At 34.8% G+C, this 15,801-nt stretch overlaps 1 long non-coding RNA gene across 1 annotated transcript; it reads right to left on the bottom strand.

Annotated features, from left to right (window-relative positions):
- Positions 1 to 4,689: 4,689 nt before the first annotated feature.
- LOC136208693 (uncharacterized) lies at positions 4,690 to 5,279 on the bottom strand. Its single transcript, XR_010677234.1, has 2 exons — positions 5,237 to 5,279; positions 4,690 to 4,919 (listed from the first exon to the last, which is right to left on the bottom strand). It is a non-coding gene; the product is annotated as an uncharacterized lncRNA (long non-coding RNA).
- Between the last annotated feature and the right edge of the window lie 10,522 nt (positions 5,280 to 15,801).

Here is a 15,801-nt window from a genome sequence, read left to right as displayed (position 1 = left end):
GGCTTTAATTTTGCTAGTTATATATGACAACTAGTATAGTATTGGTAGTCTAATTTATCCATCTTAGATCTAGTATCTATTTTAGACCTAGACCTGTTTATGGGTTCGAGTATTTATTCGGTTTGTTCAAGTCCGTGTCTAATGGACCATGTTTTGATAAGAAAAATTAATATTAGGGTCGGTTCAGACTTGCCAAGACCTGCCTAATTTTATGTCATGTTTGAGATTTATAAAAATTGATGGCTCAAGTTCACCCACCTTATTAATATTAGGCAAAAAAACATAAATAAGCTCCTGAATTTTACATGTTTTAAAGATTAAGCACCTGATCAATTATTATTTTATATTGTGTTTAGAATCGTCAAAACGGTTCTCGTCTTTTAAACTCGGCGAAAAAGTTAAATAAGGGTCAAATCCATAACAAAATCAATGATCAAGGGCTCAATGTGGAAAAATAATTGATTATGCTTTTTTCCTTAATATTATTTGTTAAGTTTATATATTTATATTTAAGTATAAATTTGTATTTTTATTACTAAAAAATATTTATTCTTTATGTATGTGGGTTTATTCAGTTTGGGCTTGGCGTTTGATTTTTAATTCCATCACTCGGATCCAAGACCATCTATATTAACAATGGTTTGAACTGGACTTGGACTGGGCATTTTGACATCAAGAGCTGAAATGTGATTTTTTTTTCTTATAATAATAAAAAGGCCTAATACACAAATAACCCCTGAACTTGTCCAAATATTGCAACTGCCCCCCTCAACTTTCAATTGTAACAACTTACCCCTTAAACTTGTCCAATTGTAAAACATAACCCCAAATTGAGAACTTTTTTACCCCGTATTTGAAGCAACCATAAAAAAGTTTCCTCGGATTCGTATCATGCCAAAGATCTGATTATCGTACTCCACGAGCGTTGCAGATTTTGTATTTCACGTGTTTCTTCAATTGCAGTCCATGTCAGCAATTTGGGGTTGTGTTTTACAATTGGATAAGTTTAAGGGGTAAGTTGTTACAATTGGACAAGTTTGAGGGGTAAGTTGTTACAATTGAAAGTTGGAGGGGACAGTTGCAATATTTGGACAAGTTTAGGGGGTTATTTGTGTATTAGACCTAATAAAAACGAGCATGAATTCGAAAGACTCAATTTTTTTATTAGTTAGCTAATATAAGATATTTATATATAACGTCAATAATGATGTATTTTTTATTATCTCTTTTTATATATGAGTTTAGAATTATAATTCTAAATTAATTCAAATAATATTGTTTAAAGGTACAATTAAAAGGCCATCTCTATGAATCTTTTAATTTTCATTTTTCATTTCAATTTCTTGAATGGTTGGATATTAATAAGATGATTACGTAAATAAATATCAAAACACCGGATTATACCCCCAAACTTTTAAGCTTTTAAGGTTTGATTACTAATATTTAATTTTCATGCACATTGAACCCTTCATTAATGCTTACTATGAAGTTGTTATTATGGAGCCAAATGTGTGTGAAATTTGAAAGACAATAGCTTAATTCTTAAAATCGTGAAAGTTCAAAGACTTAATCTGGGAAAAAAAAATAGCGGAGGCTCAATCTTTAAAACTCTAAAAGTTCAAGGATTTAATTATATGCAAAGTTTTTGTTTAAATTATAAGTAGTCAAATCAAAGAAGGAATCGACGGGTTTGAGAATTCCTTGGTCACCGAAAAATACCACTAAAGAGGTAATGGAAGTGGATAAAGAAATGGTGTTTGAGAAAGTTGGTTGACTGTAATGTATCGAAGGAGTGAGAAACTTCGGTTGCGATAGACACAAACAATAGTATGAAAAAATGGTTTCCTAAAAAAAAGCTAAACAGAAGTAAGTTGCAAATAAGTAATTAGTTGCACGTAGCAAGTATGTTGATGCGTTTTGGAAAAGTAAAACGACCAAGGTCAATGTATGGTGTTCTAATATAGGAGAGGAAAAGTTCTATATAGTTGAGTAAGAAAGAAATTCGTTTTTAATATCTTTCAATATATTTTGTAAATTATGTAACAACAATTCAAGGCGCGTTCAAGAAACCTTACACATGCATCTTGCGTCTTTGCAACCAGTATTTAATTAATCATATTTTAAGCAAGTTGATGAGGCTATCTGGAAATTTTAAGCAAGTTTATCGAAATACTTTGAAAGTTTAAAATGTCAATTAAGCTTTTTAAACTAGTTTAGAGTGTAAATCATATATTAAGAAAAAAAAACTATCATAATAAAGTGATTTTCTAATTGCTAAGTTTTAAAATTAGCTCATTATATTTCTAAAATCTCATTACCACTAACTTTGTAATTTGAATTATTTACCTAGTGAAATAATTACTCTTTTTCAAAAAAAACATATAAATATTCATTTAAGGGTTCTTTACATGAAAATCATATATATCAATAATATTATTGTTTTATTAATGATGGTGATTTAATTTTTAATATGTCAAAAAATATAAGTATTTATACTGTAAATATCAAAATAACTTTTTAACTGATGAAATAGTCGTGAGAAAATATTGAAAGAACTTCTTTTAACTGCCATATTTTTATACTTGATATAACTGAAAAAAATGATTGACAAAATTATAAATAAGTTTTAAAATTTGAATTTTGTTGTAATTTTCCCTTCATTTATTGTAGCTATTTACTCTAAAAAGGAAGTGAATTCTGACTTTGTAAATTACCCTATATACTAAGAGTGGATAGTCATTCTTAACTCATATGACATTAAATGTGATAACCAATCTTTGACCGATTTACAAACAAATAAACTTTGAACCTCATATATATATATATATATATATATATATCATTTATTGTAGCTATTTACTCCAAAAAGGAAGTGAATTCTGACTTTTTACTCTATATACTAAGAGTGGATAGTCATTCGTAACTCATATGACATTAACTGTGATAACCAATAGGGGCGTGGAGGGTCGGCCGACCCTCCGATCCCGCCAAAAAACCCTAGGAGTGGGGTTTTCCACCTTGGCTCTGCCAGGGGCCGCCATGGCTGAAGCCCCTCTAGCCATGGCGGCTGGAGAAGAAGACCTGTAGGTCTTCTTCTCCATCAACATGAAACATATGGAAGGGCATTTTAGCCATTTCTATATGTTTCTTTTTTTTTAAAATAGATATGCCCAAAACGACGTCGTTTACCCTCCAAATAGCAATAAATTTTCCAAAACACAATATTTTCCCTCAAACAAACGGGGCCTAGGTTAAACCTCTAAATAGTACTAATTTAAAAAATCAATTTAATCTCTAAATGAAACAATTCAAGATAACTTTCATCTCATGGTCGTTTGAGTACAAATAGTTATAAAAAAAAACTTTATTTTCTATTCGTTTTAATCTCTAACGTAATAAACTTTATTTTTATTCGTTGTGGCATATTCTTCTTCATTTTTAATCCAAATTTAATAATTTACTTTTCTTATTCATTTTAATCTCTAATATAATCTTTTAACTGCCATAGTTATAAAAAAACTTTCATTTTTATTCATTTTATATTTTAATTTAATACTTTTTTTATTCATTTTAGTCCTTAATTTGGAACTTTTATTTTATTCATTTTAGTCTCTATTTTCAGACTCTATATTTTATTCACTTTAGTCCTAAATACAATGTTTTTCTCTTTCTTTTAATTTCTTGTCCAAATAAACTTTTCAATTCATTCAGTATAGTCCTTTGTCCAAATTTAAACTATTTCTTTTTTTTTTTGTATATTTACATTTGAATGTGATTTTATAACATTACAAATTAATATTATTGATTTAGTTGGTTTATTTTTTCCGTAACAATGATTTGGAATAAACGAAATAATTCATGAAAACTTTCATCTCATGATCGTTTAGCCTAATCAATCAATTATTTGAGTTTCTCTTAATTTCGATCACTTTCCCTTAATTCTGCTGTAAACGTTGTTGTCGTGTGACCAGAGGTCACAGGTTCGAGTCTTAGGAGCGGCCACTTGCCAAAAAATTGGCAAGGGAAGCCTTGCCCCAGTACACCCTTGTGGTGGGATCCCTCCCCGGACCCTCGCTTAATTAGCGGGGACATGTAGTAAACCAGACCGCCATTTTTTAGAGAATCCGTCTGTTTTATGCCTAGGCAGATGAATCTCCCGAAAATTATGAAAAATCGTCAAATTTTTTGTGACGAAAAATGCAAAATCGTCACAAAAAATATGCATTATTTTGATGAAAGAACGCAAATTTTAATGTTTCCGACTTGTAATCATCCATTTTCGGGGTTTTCGGGTTGTCACGCATCAATTATTTTCATAATTTCAATTATTGTTGTTGGAGTTTATGATTTTGGAGAGAGAATTTTCAGTTTTTTATTAAAATTATGAAAAGCCCAAAAAATTCCAAATGGAAGCCGTAATAAATAAAATGGAGACGGTATTTAGCAATCCATTTATCTTAATTATGCAACAGCAAAGTCAGAGCAACACTCGATTTGAGTTTTAGTCAGAGCTTCAGGCTTGTTTTTGTGTCAATAATGATATGATCATCAAGCAATCAGATCCGATTCATGTCCATATATATAATGTTGTGGCTTGTGGATGTTGTGTAAGAAATGCAATAAACACCGTATGTTTCTGCACATTTTACTGCAATAAACAATGAAAATGAAAAACAAACAATGAAATAATTCAAAATGCAATTACTGTTTTATTAATTTGGTGTTAAGATATTATCAATCACATGGCGAAAAACACAAGCAAGTAAAGACGATGCGATGTATACTGAGGCATGTGCCATGGGCTGTACTTTTACGGTAAAAACACTGGTGGTCACAAACTTTCACGCATTCTTCCTCGCTCGTATATTCACCTCCCTTTTCTACGCAATCTTCTCCTTGCACCACTATTAACCCGGATGCTGCATCAATCAACGCTCATATATTATATTTTTATTTTAAATACAATTAATTAATATTATATTATTAAAAAAAGGAAAAACAATACACCTACAAGAAAAACATTAGTTAGGGACCAAAAATTCAGTCGTAATTCCATCCTTAAACGTAGTACTGACTGAAATTCATGAGTTAAGGACGGAATTTCTTGCTGGTTGGTAACTGGTCAATAACTATTTTTACCATTTAGTCGTAAACTTTGCGAGAAATACTACACAGTCGCAAGATGTCATCGATAAATTACGGACTAAATATACCGGAGAAAATGAGAAGAAAATACCTGAGAGAATGAGGAGCAGGATAAAAACTTTAGCGAAGGAAGCCATTTCTAATACTCTGATGAAATGGTGGGATAGAAGATATATATATATAGAGTTGTGGATAATCACTTCAATTTTAAGAATAAATCTTACGAAAATCCAACAAAATCTGTCATTCAATTTATTTTTGGTATAAATATCAAATAATGTAAAACATTTCACTATTCTTGAGATTTTATTCCATTTTTACTATTTTTTGTCAAATTTTATTCAAATAATGGGCCAGTGTATATGGCAGTCTTTTTCTTTCCAGTTTTTAACCAATCTTTGCAAATTTCTGAAATTGCCTATAATCTCTAAAAAGCTTGTTTGTTTGGCGCTTTGAAATTTAAAAATGTCTAGATTGCCCTTTCAACTTGCATAAAATGTAATCAATTAATGGGACAATTACAAAACTAGCTCTATTTTAAAACCCATTTATGTTTTTAGCCTAGTTCTACAACTTTTTATAAATCTAGGCAGTTTCATTGTATTTGGACAAAAATACCCTTGTCTTCCTTATTCCCCTTCTTCCCCATCAAACACATTCACCATTACTCATTCATCACACTTGCTCCACACTTTTCTTCTTCTCTTCTTTTTTTTCTTTCTATTTTTTACAACACTTTATACAACAATCAAGTGAACAACAATCAAGTGAACAATCCAAGAGTTAAAGCTTTGTTTATTCATGTAAGTATGGTGTTGGGTTTGACCTAGATTTCAATTTTAATCTCAATACAATATCATATGTGTTTAATATGATGTATATAAGATGTATATGTCAAATACAAACGAAAATAGTCTAGGGTTATGCATTTCGGACCCATTCAACCTATTGAAACTCTGTATTTTTTCAGATTTATCGTGAACGTTTTTGTGGGATTTCAGACTTTGTCGTATCTGTCGCACCACGAAATAGTGCGACAATGGCCTGGTGGTTTAATGTTGTCGCATTTGTCATATTTTTTAACGGTGCGACAGAATCCTGAAATATGAGCATGTCGTACCTGTCGCATTTTTTAGGGTGCGACACTCTCTCTTAGTATAAGTTTGTCGCCTTTGTTGCATTTTTTCAGGGTGCGACAGACTCTCTTAGGAAGCAGTGTCTGATGGGCGTAGGATCTAGGTGTGTAGAGCTTTTCTAATGACGACTTAAATGTGTATTGCGGTGAGTGTGCTATGAATATGGATGTGATCTTTTAAATGTTCTTAGCTCTACTAGACACTACGACTATTTAGGGGCAAGTGTACCCCGTCGTATCAAGTAATAATCCGGTTAAGACCGGGTATCGAATCCACGGGATTTATAATTACAAGTATTAGACGACTCGGTTTCGTATGTTATTTAAGCGGTAATTACTTTGGGGTTAAGTAAGACACAATTACACACTATTCCTCACTATTGGCGACACAGATTTATGTAGCTAAAACTCTATGAAGTGGGATGAATATGATAAGTTATAACCATGATAAATAATGACTCTAAATGTATACGGATAATAGTTTACTCTTGCAAAGACGACCAAGTGTAGTAGAACCGACCCGTGAAGCACTTAGACTACGTGATTCCTAGTCAATGAGTGTCTAATGCGGGGGAATTAGAAACTAGGGCCCGTAAGTTCCGTGGCTTGTCAATTCCTACGGTTTCCGGTTTGTCACTTCCGGTAAGGCAACACCTATATAACTCCCTAAAGATAGCCCGAATGGCGGCGGTAATCGCGTTCTCCTACACAATAATCAATTATCAATATCAAAACAAGCAATAAACATTAACACATAAAGGGAAATAGAGATTATAAATCATAAATTATAAATATGGAAAGTGATTAGATGAAATACAACCAAGCCTAGTACATAGGAAGAGTACAAGCTAATTAGCAAGTAAAAAGGGAGAATCCGCCCTTAGAACTAGCTAACCGGACTCAAAGCCGTCTCCTAGGTCGTGGAGGTGGAACTCTCGAGCTTGGTGACGAATGGTGGAACGGAACGTCAATGGAACGCCGGAACAACGAACAAGCTCTCGAGGGGGAGAGTTGAACTTACAAAATCTGAATCTAAATTACAAGGAAAGAAAAGAGTATAGTGTAGCTCTCTAGTATGTAATTGGTGTCTAGTAATGTTCAAGAGCTATCTATTTATAGACAATGAGTGTCTAATGCGGGGGAATTAGAAACTAGGGCCCGTAAGTTCCGTGGCTTGTCAATTCCTACGGTTTCCGGTTTGTCACTTCCGGTAAGGCAACACCTATATAACTCCCTAAAGGTAGCCCGAATGGCGGCGGTAATCGCGTTCTCCTACACAATAATCAATTATCAATATCAAAACAAGCAATAAACATTAACACATAAAGGGAAATAGAGATTATAAATCATAAATTATAAATATGGAAAGTGATTAGATGAAATACAACCAAGCCTAGTACATAGGAAGAGTACAAGCTAATTAGCAAGTAAAAAGGGAGAATCCGCCCTTAGAACTAGCTAACCGGACTCAAAGCCGTCTCCTAGGTCGTGGAGGTGGAACTCTCGAGCTTGGTGACGAATGGTGGAACGGAACGTCAATGGAACGCCGGAACAACGAACAAGCTCTCGAGGGGGAGAGTTGAACTTACAAAATCTGAATCTAAATTACAAGGAAAGAAAAGAGTATAGTGTAGCTCTCTAGTATGTAATTGGTGTCTAGTAATGTTCAAGAGCTATCTATTTATAGACATCAAGCAAGGGCAATGTTGTAATTTCACACAGCACAAGTATGGAGCAACATAATTTGGTGCAAAAATCCCATGATACGCCCCGCGTAAATGCCCATCCCGTCAGAAATCTCCTGCATGTGGACCAATTCCGTGTCTAATTGTCTCAAACACGCCCTGCGTAGAGGATTGTACGCCCCGCGTGTTTGAGTCTCTGAAGTTTTATTGCTTGAATTGGTGCTTTTACGCCGTGCGTAGCTGAAGTACGCCCCGCGTAAATGAGTCTCTGATCTTTTTATGTTGAAGAACTGCCTTTTACGCCCCGCGTATATGGTGATACGCCCTGCGTATGGAGAGTTGACTCCGGGAGACAATACAGTCTGACTTTCAAGATTAGGCCAATTATTGCCGACATGTGTCATACGCCCCGCGTAGAGTGGCATACGCCCCGCGTATGCTGAGTCAGTTCCACATGGCTTCTGCGGATAAGGCAATCATTACCGACACCATGTTTCACGCCCCGCGTAGGGGATTATATGCCCCGCGTATGGAGTGGATTTTTGCTCCTTTCTCGTACCTGAAATACAAATCTTGAGAGCCGAGTTAGCTTGACGTTTTTATTTCCTAAACTAATAAAAAATGAGGAAAATAAACTGAAAGTACGAGATTTATTTTTATTTCTTTATTTTATAAAAAACACTTTATTTTTGTAATTAAACTTATTTATTTTATCCAAAATCAACCCGTAAATCACGCTAAAAGATAGGGGTAAAATACCCCTATCAAACCTCCTCGGACTTTAAAGTTTTACTTGTCCTCAAGTAAAAGAAAACGAAAGACAAGGGATTGAGAAAATTAAGAAACAAACCGAAGGTTGGTTTTGCCAAGTCCGTGATTTCAAAGTTATGGTTTTGTGCAAAGGGTTCGGTAAGTACCTACGCAAACAATTGAGTACAAAAACTTGTTTGAAACCTCCATGATCAAGATTTAATAGGCAATATTAACGAGGGTTGATTACCTTTTGAGAACCCGATAGTACCTCACCAAGGGATTTCGCTCTTACGCTCAATTTTAGGTGGGTCGGTGTTTTAGCACTCTTCTTTGCACTTACTCAAGATCACGTTGAATTTGCATTTTTATCCGGGTTTTTCCTCCTAAAATATGGTTAGACAATATTAAAAATGAACCCGGAGGGGGGTTGTAATGTGGATGGCTACTTTAGTGGTCAGTTTAAAGAAACTCGAGTTCAAAAATACCGTTTTGTGATTGCACCGTATCATTGCTTATTTTGGTCTTGGCAAATTTTACAAGACGTACTTCAAAATTGCTCGGGTGGAGCTTTGAGAATGCCTTATTATTTATTGTATCCTTTGTTTTGATAGAGGCACAAAAACAATATTTTGAGAGCTAATGGTGCTCATTTGCTAAGGTCGTGACTTATTTCGGGTAATTCGGGTGCAACTTGATTATGTCAGTAATTTGAACAAGAGGAAAAAGGGTTAAATGTTAAGAGGGTATTAACAAAAAAATTGGTTAATAGGCTCGAGGGGGTTTCCTAATGTTTAATGAAAACGAGAAAAATAAATTAAGAAAAATTAGCCTAAGTGGGTTCAGTTTATCATCTATTGCCTTTTTACCACAATAAGTGTACTTAACCCGGTATTAGATGCAAATTCTATGAGTCGAGTGAAGTCAAAGCTCTCGAAAAATTGTGAAAGAATTAGAGTTCTCGTACGAACTCTTTTAGGCTCAAATATACCTCACAAAGATTCGGGTTCAAATTGTGTACTATCAAGTTTTCGCTAAATTCTCAAACATCCCGTTTTTATTGCCTTTTCAAGTTTCATTATGGAGATGACATGTGGGTCAGGACTCAATGCTTTTGTTTGGTACGAATCTAGACTTTGCATAAATTCTAAAACTTCAAAATTAAGACTAAAATTTCTTATTAAAACCGATCCTTTGTGTCGACGTCTTTTTATTTAATGACAAATAACAGAACATTTAATTGATTTCCGAGGGGGGTAGTGTGTCGGAAGAATTTTAGGGATCAATAAATTAGTTTAATTATTTTGTTGTTTATTTGATTTTTATTTATTTTTGTTTTTGTTAGTGCAAAACAAATGATGAGTGCGAGGTTGCATGGCCCTCCGCGTTATTAAAATGACGTCTATTCCAAGGACGTCGCAAAAGAAAACAAAAACAAAAAGAAAGATAGAATTTAATTTGAAAGATAGAGGGGTATCTACCCTATCCCTCATCACACTTAAAAACGCAATAAGTTCCAAATTGGGAAATAAATTTGAAGCACAAAGTGTAAAGAAAAAGAGTAAGGTAGAGAAGACTCCCTCAAACATCTTCCGATGGTGGTGGATATGACATGTTCCGCTCCCGATAGTAATGACTTGTGGAGTGTTCGAGGCATCAACTCTCGAACTCGGTTGGCATTTATTTAAAATATAAAATTTAAAACTTAATTTGGATTGAAAGATTATTAATGTATATATATATATTTATTATTTTTATTTTTATTTTTTTTATTTTTTTATTATTTTTTTATATATATATTTATTATATAAAAAAATTAGAGAAGAAAGAAAAAATAAAAACACAATTTCAACTCGTTGCGGCCAGCGGGCGTCACACGGCGGCGGTGCCCAGCGATGCCTGCCAGCGCTGGGCAGAGCGGAGCGTGCTGCCGTGCGCGCCCCGCGTGCCGCAGCTCCTGGAGCTGCGGCAGCGCTGGCGCGTGCCCCGCGTGCCGCAGCGGCCAGCATCATTTTTTTTTTGAATTTTATAAAATCAACATAAATATATTATATATAAAAAATAAAAATAAAATAACATAAAAATAAAATAAAATAATTTTTTCATTTTTTTCCATTTTTGTTTTATTTTTTCCAACGTCAATACTGACAATTCTCTTCCAACTCGTCCCACCGAAACGACAAAATTACACGAACACCTAATAAAATGTAAGAAAAAATAATTAATCACACAGTAATAACTTAAATGCAAAAACTTAAAAGGTAAATTAAAGACAAAATTAAACTTTATTCGAGCTTGGGTTGCCTCCCAAGAAGCGCTACATTATAGTCGGTGAGCTCGACTTAGCATTTCATCCTAGGTGTATGCTTCCACTCGCGTTAGGAATGCAAATTCTTGAATAAACAATCCGTACCTACAAAACGGATTGTTAGCTTCAAAAAAATTTAACAAAAACCAAAAACTATATTTACAGAAATTATTGAAGAGTTTCGTTTGCTCCCTTTTTGACTCTTTTGGTAGTTCAAAAAGAGTGAAATATTCCGAGTTAGAATAACCCTCAAACTCTTCTAGCTTTGGATACTTTTCCATGGGTTCACATGCAACCGGCGCATCGATTAGGATTTTCGGTTCCTCGCAACTGAGGCGGCCTTCAGAATTTGGGGGGCTCTCTTGAGAAGGCTCAATTAACTCGAGCACCACATTTTGATCACCCGGATTAGCGTCTCTAATTGATTCGTCCGCGGTTGAATCGATACGAGACTTCAATCTAGCGATTTGATTTCCCAAATTTCTACAAAATACCTCAGTGTTACATAATCTCACATGAATATCTTTAAGCATAGAGATTACCACATCGAGTTGCGAGGGTGATTGTTACTGCGAACATCCGTCATCCTTGTGGTCATCCCACAGATGACGACTATAAGGAATCATACCATGAAAAAGATCATTAATAACAACAAAATAAATTATTAACAAAAAGAGAAAAAGAAGTCGATATAAACAATTTGTACAAAAGGAATGCTTAAACTAACAATAAAACGTTTTTGTCTAATATTGCAAGAAATTATAAATCCCCGGCAACGACACCAAAAACTTGATGGGCATAGGATCTAGGTGTGTAGAGCTTTTCTAATGACGACTTAAATGTGTATTGCGGTGAGTGTGCTATGAATATGGATATGATCTTTTAAATGTTCTTAGCTCTACTAGACACTACGACTATTTAGGGGCAAGTGTACCCCGTCGTATTAAGTAATAATCCGGTTAAGACCGGGTATCGAATCCACGGGATTTATAATTACAAGTATTAGACGACTCGGTTTCGTATGTTATTTAAGCGGTAATTACTTTGGGGTTAAGTAAGACACAATTACACACTATTCCTCACTATTGGCGACACAGATTTATGTAGCTAAAACTCTATGAAGTGGGATGAATATGATAAGTTATAACCATGATAAATAATGACTCTAAATGTATACGGATAATAGTTTACTCTTGCAAAGACGACCAAGTGTAGTAAAACCGACCCGTGAAGCACTTAGACTACGTGATTCCTAGTCAAGGCGTGTCTAATGCGGGGGAATTAGAAACTAGGGCCCGTAAGTTCCGTGGCTTGTCAATTCCTACGGTTTCCGGTTTGTCACTTCCGGTAAGGCAACACCTATATAACTCCCTAAAGATAGCCCGAATTGCGGCGGTAATCGCGTTCTCCTACACAATAATCAATTATCAATATCAAAACAAGCAATAAACATTAACACATAAAGGGAAATAGAGATTATAAATCATAAATTATAAATATGGAAAGTGATTAGATGAAATACAACCAAGCCTAGTACATAGGAAGAGTACAAGCTAATTAGCAAGTAAAAAGGGAGAATCCGCCCTTGGAACTAGCTAACCGGACTCAAAGCCATCTCCTAGGTCGTGGAGGTGGAACTCTCGAGCTTGGTGACGAATGGTGGAACAGAACGTCAATGGAACGCCGGAACAACGAACAAGCTCTCGAGGGGGAGAGTTGAACTTACAAAATCTGAATCTAAATTACAAGGAAAGAAAAGAGTATAGTGTAGCTCTCTAGTATGTAATTGGTGTCTAGTAATGTTCAAGAGCTATCTATTTATAGACATCAAGCAAGGGCAATGTTGTAATTTCACACAGCACAAGTATGGAGCAACATAATTTGGTGCAGAAATCCCATGATACGCCCCGCGTAAATTGGACTATGCCCCGCGTAAATGCGCATCCCGTCAGAAATCTCCTGCATGTGGACCAATTCCGTGTCTAATTGTCTCAAACACGCCCTGCGTAGAGGATTGTACGCCCCGCGTGTTTGAGTCTCTGAAGTTTTATTGCTTGAATTGGTGCTTTTACGCCGTGCGTAGCTGAAGTACGCCCCGCATAAATGAGTCTCTGATCTTTTTATGTTGAAGAACTGCCTTTTACGCCCCGCGTATATGGTGATACGCCCTGCGTATGGAGAGTTGACTCCGGGAGACAATGCAGTCTGACTTTCAGGATTAGGCCAATTATTGCTGACATGTGTCATACGCCCCGCGTATGCTAAATCAGTTCCACATGGCTTCTGCGGATAAGGCAATCATTACCGACACCATGTTTCACGCCCCACGTATGGAGTGAATTTTTGCTCCTTTCTCGTACCTGAAATACAAATCTTGAGAGCCGAGTTAGCTTGACGTTTTTATTTCCTAAACTAATAAAAAACGAGGAAAATAAACTGAAAGTACGAGATTTATTTTTATTTCTTTATTTTATCAAAAACACTTTATTTTTGTAATTAAACTTATTTATTTTATCCAAAATCAACCCGTAAATCACGCTAAAAGATAGGGGTAAAATACCCCTATCAAACCTCCTCGGACTTTAAAGTTTTACTTGTCCTCAAGTAAAAGAAATCGAAAGACAAGGGATTGAGAAAATTAAGAAACAAACCGAAGGTTGGTTTTGCCGTTGCTGTTCAAATCATATCCCCGAAACCTACCACCTGAATTCTTTAAGAGCATACAAATATCAGCATTAGGTCCCAAAACATTCTTTAACCCCAAAACATTCTTTAACCCAAGATATCAGCATACAAATATCAGCATTAGGTCCCTAAATTTATTGAACTCTCAATCACTAACTCCAAAATATACAGTTAATTGCACCTAATATAAACTTTAACGAAAATTAGCTAAAATTAAAAATTGAAATCGAGGAGAATCGGTGCAATTCACAATTGGGGAAAAGGAAGAACAACAAACAATTTCTATCCTCATTCATCAATCAAATGTTTATAATCAACATAATAGAAAATTTTTGATGCTCTTTTATATAAATTATTGAAACATTCACAGCATTAACATAATAAAACAACAAAACATTCTTTAACCCCAAAACATTCTTTAACCCAAAACAAATATCAGCACTATTGCTCAATAACCATGGAGAAGTTAAAAGATTTGGTATTTGATTTAGGGAAATAGCTAACATACCTTTGGTTTGCTCTGAGATTCCTTCTTACCCTTACCCATGGTGGAACGAGACTGCCGGAACGAGATTCGTCGTTCGCCGTTGCTGTTCGTCGTTTGCCTACGCCGTTCGCCTACGTCGTTCGTTGTTCGCCGTTCGCCGTTGCCGGTCGCCTACACCGTCGCTGCTGTTCGCTGTTGGCCGTTCGCCTATCGCAGTCTTCCTCCTCTTCCTTCATATCGAGTCTATCGCAGTCGCAGTCATCCCCGTTTGATAGATTAGGGCGAAAAAACAGGAAAGGGGAAAGTAAGGGTAAAGTTGTCCAAATTCTACAAAATTGCCTATATTTGTAAAAAGTTGGATAACTAGGCTAAAAATATAAATGGGTTATAAAATAGGGCCAGTTTTGTAATTGTCCCATCAATTAATCACTCAGTTACAAAAAAATTAAGTTAAATGCGGAAAATGTATTGCACTCGTTTTAAAAGATTAAAACGACCAAGATCGGGCCTTAATAAGAGAAGATAAATTCTACAGTTAATCAAGTAACAATTTCATTTTTAATGTACTATGTAATAACATTATGAGGCGCCGCATTTTCCGCATGCAGTATATTTTTTTGTAACCGAATGATTAATTAATTACATTTTCCGCAAGTTCATGGAGCTATCTGAACATTTTATACAAGTTGAGTTAAGACACTTTAAAAGTTCAGAGGGCCAATCAAACATTTCCGGACAAAATCTGTCATTCAATTTATTTTTAGTATAAATATCAAGGGATAAGTACAAAAAAAAATGCATGTGGTATACGCGTTTTGCGAACTCGAACCTGTGGTATTTTTTTTTGCAAACAGAGGTCTGTGTTACAAACCATTAGCAAACAGATGCTAAATTGACTAACGGTGTTAAAATTCAAAGAGAAAAAAGTTAATTTGGTCCTTATATTTATTTATTTTATAAATTAACCCCCTAATTATCTAATTATCACAAATAAACCCCAAAATCAAAAATAAAAATAAAAAATACCTTCTTCTTCCATTAATTTCTTCTTCTTCTTCTTCTTCTTCTTCTTCCTCTCTCTTCTCTTCTGTTCTCCTTCCTCTCTTTCTTCTATTTTTTTAAGTTCCGAAATCTGGAAATTCCAGATTTCTGGAAATTTCTAGAAATCTGGAATTTCCAGGAAGGAAATCTGGAAATTTCAGAATCTGAAAATTTCTAGATTTCCGATTTCGGAAATCTGGAATCGAAAAAAAAAGAAAAAATAGAAGAAGAGAAGAGAGAGAGGAAGAAGAAGAAGAAGAAGAACCATGGAAGAAGGAGAGAGAAGGAAGAGAGAGAGAGAAAAATATTTTATTCTCCTTATTAATGGAAGAAGAAGAAATTAATGGAAGAAGAAGAAGAAGAAACTAATGGAAGAAGAAGAAGAAGGTATTTTTTATTTTTATTTTTGATTTTGGGGTTTATTTGTGATAATTAGATAATTAGGGGGGTTAATTTATAAAATAAATAAATATAAGGACCAAATTAACTCTTTTCTCTTTGAATTTTAACACCGTTAGTCAATTTTGCCTCTGTTTGCTAACGGCGTGTAACATGTACCTCTGTT

Source organism: Euphorbia lathyris, chromosome 10 (genome assembly GCF_963576675.1).
Source record: "Euphorbia lathyris chromosome 10, ddEupLath1.1, whole genome shotgun sequence".
In the NCBI taxonomy this organism is placed as follows: Eukaryota; Viridiplantae; Streptophyta; class Magnoliopsida; order Malpighiales; family Euphorbiaceae; genus Euphorbia; species Euphorbia lathyris.
Note: the sequence above shows the minus strand (reverse complement) of the source record. Positions and strands in the feature narration are given on the sequence as shown.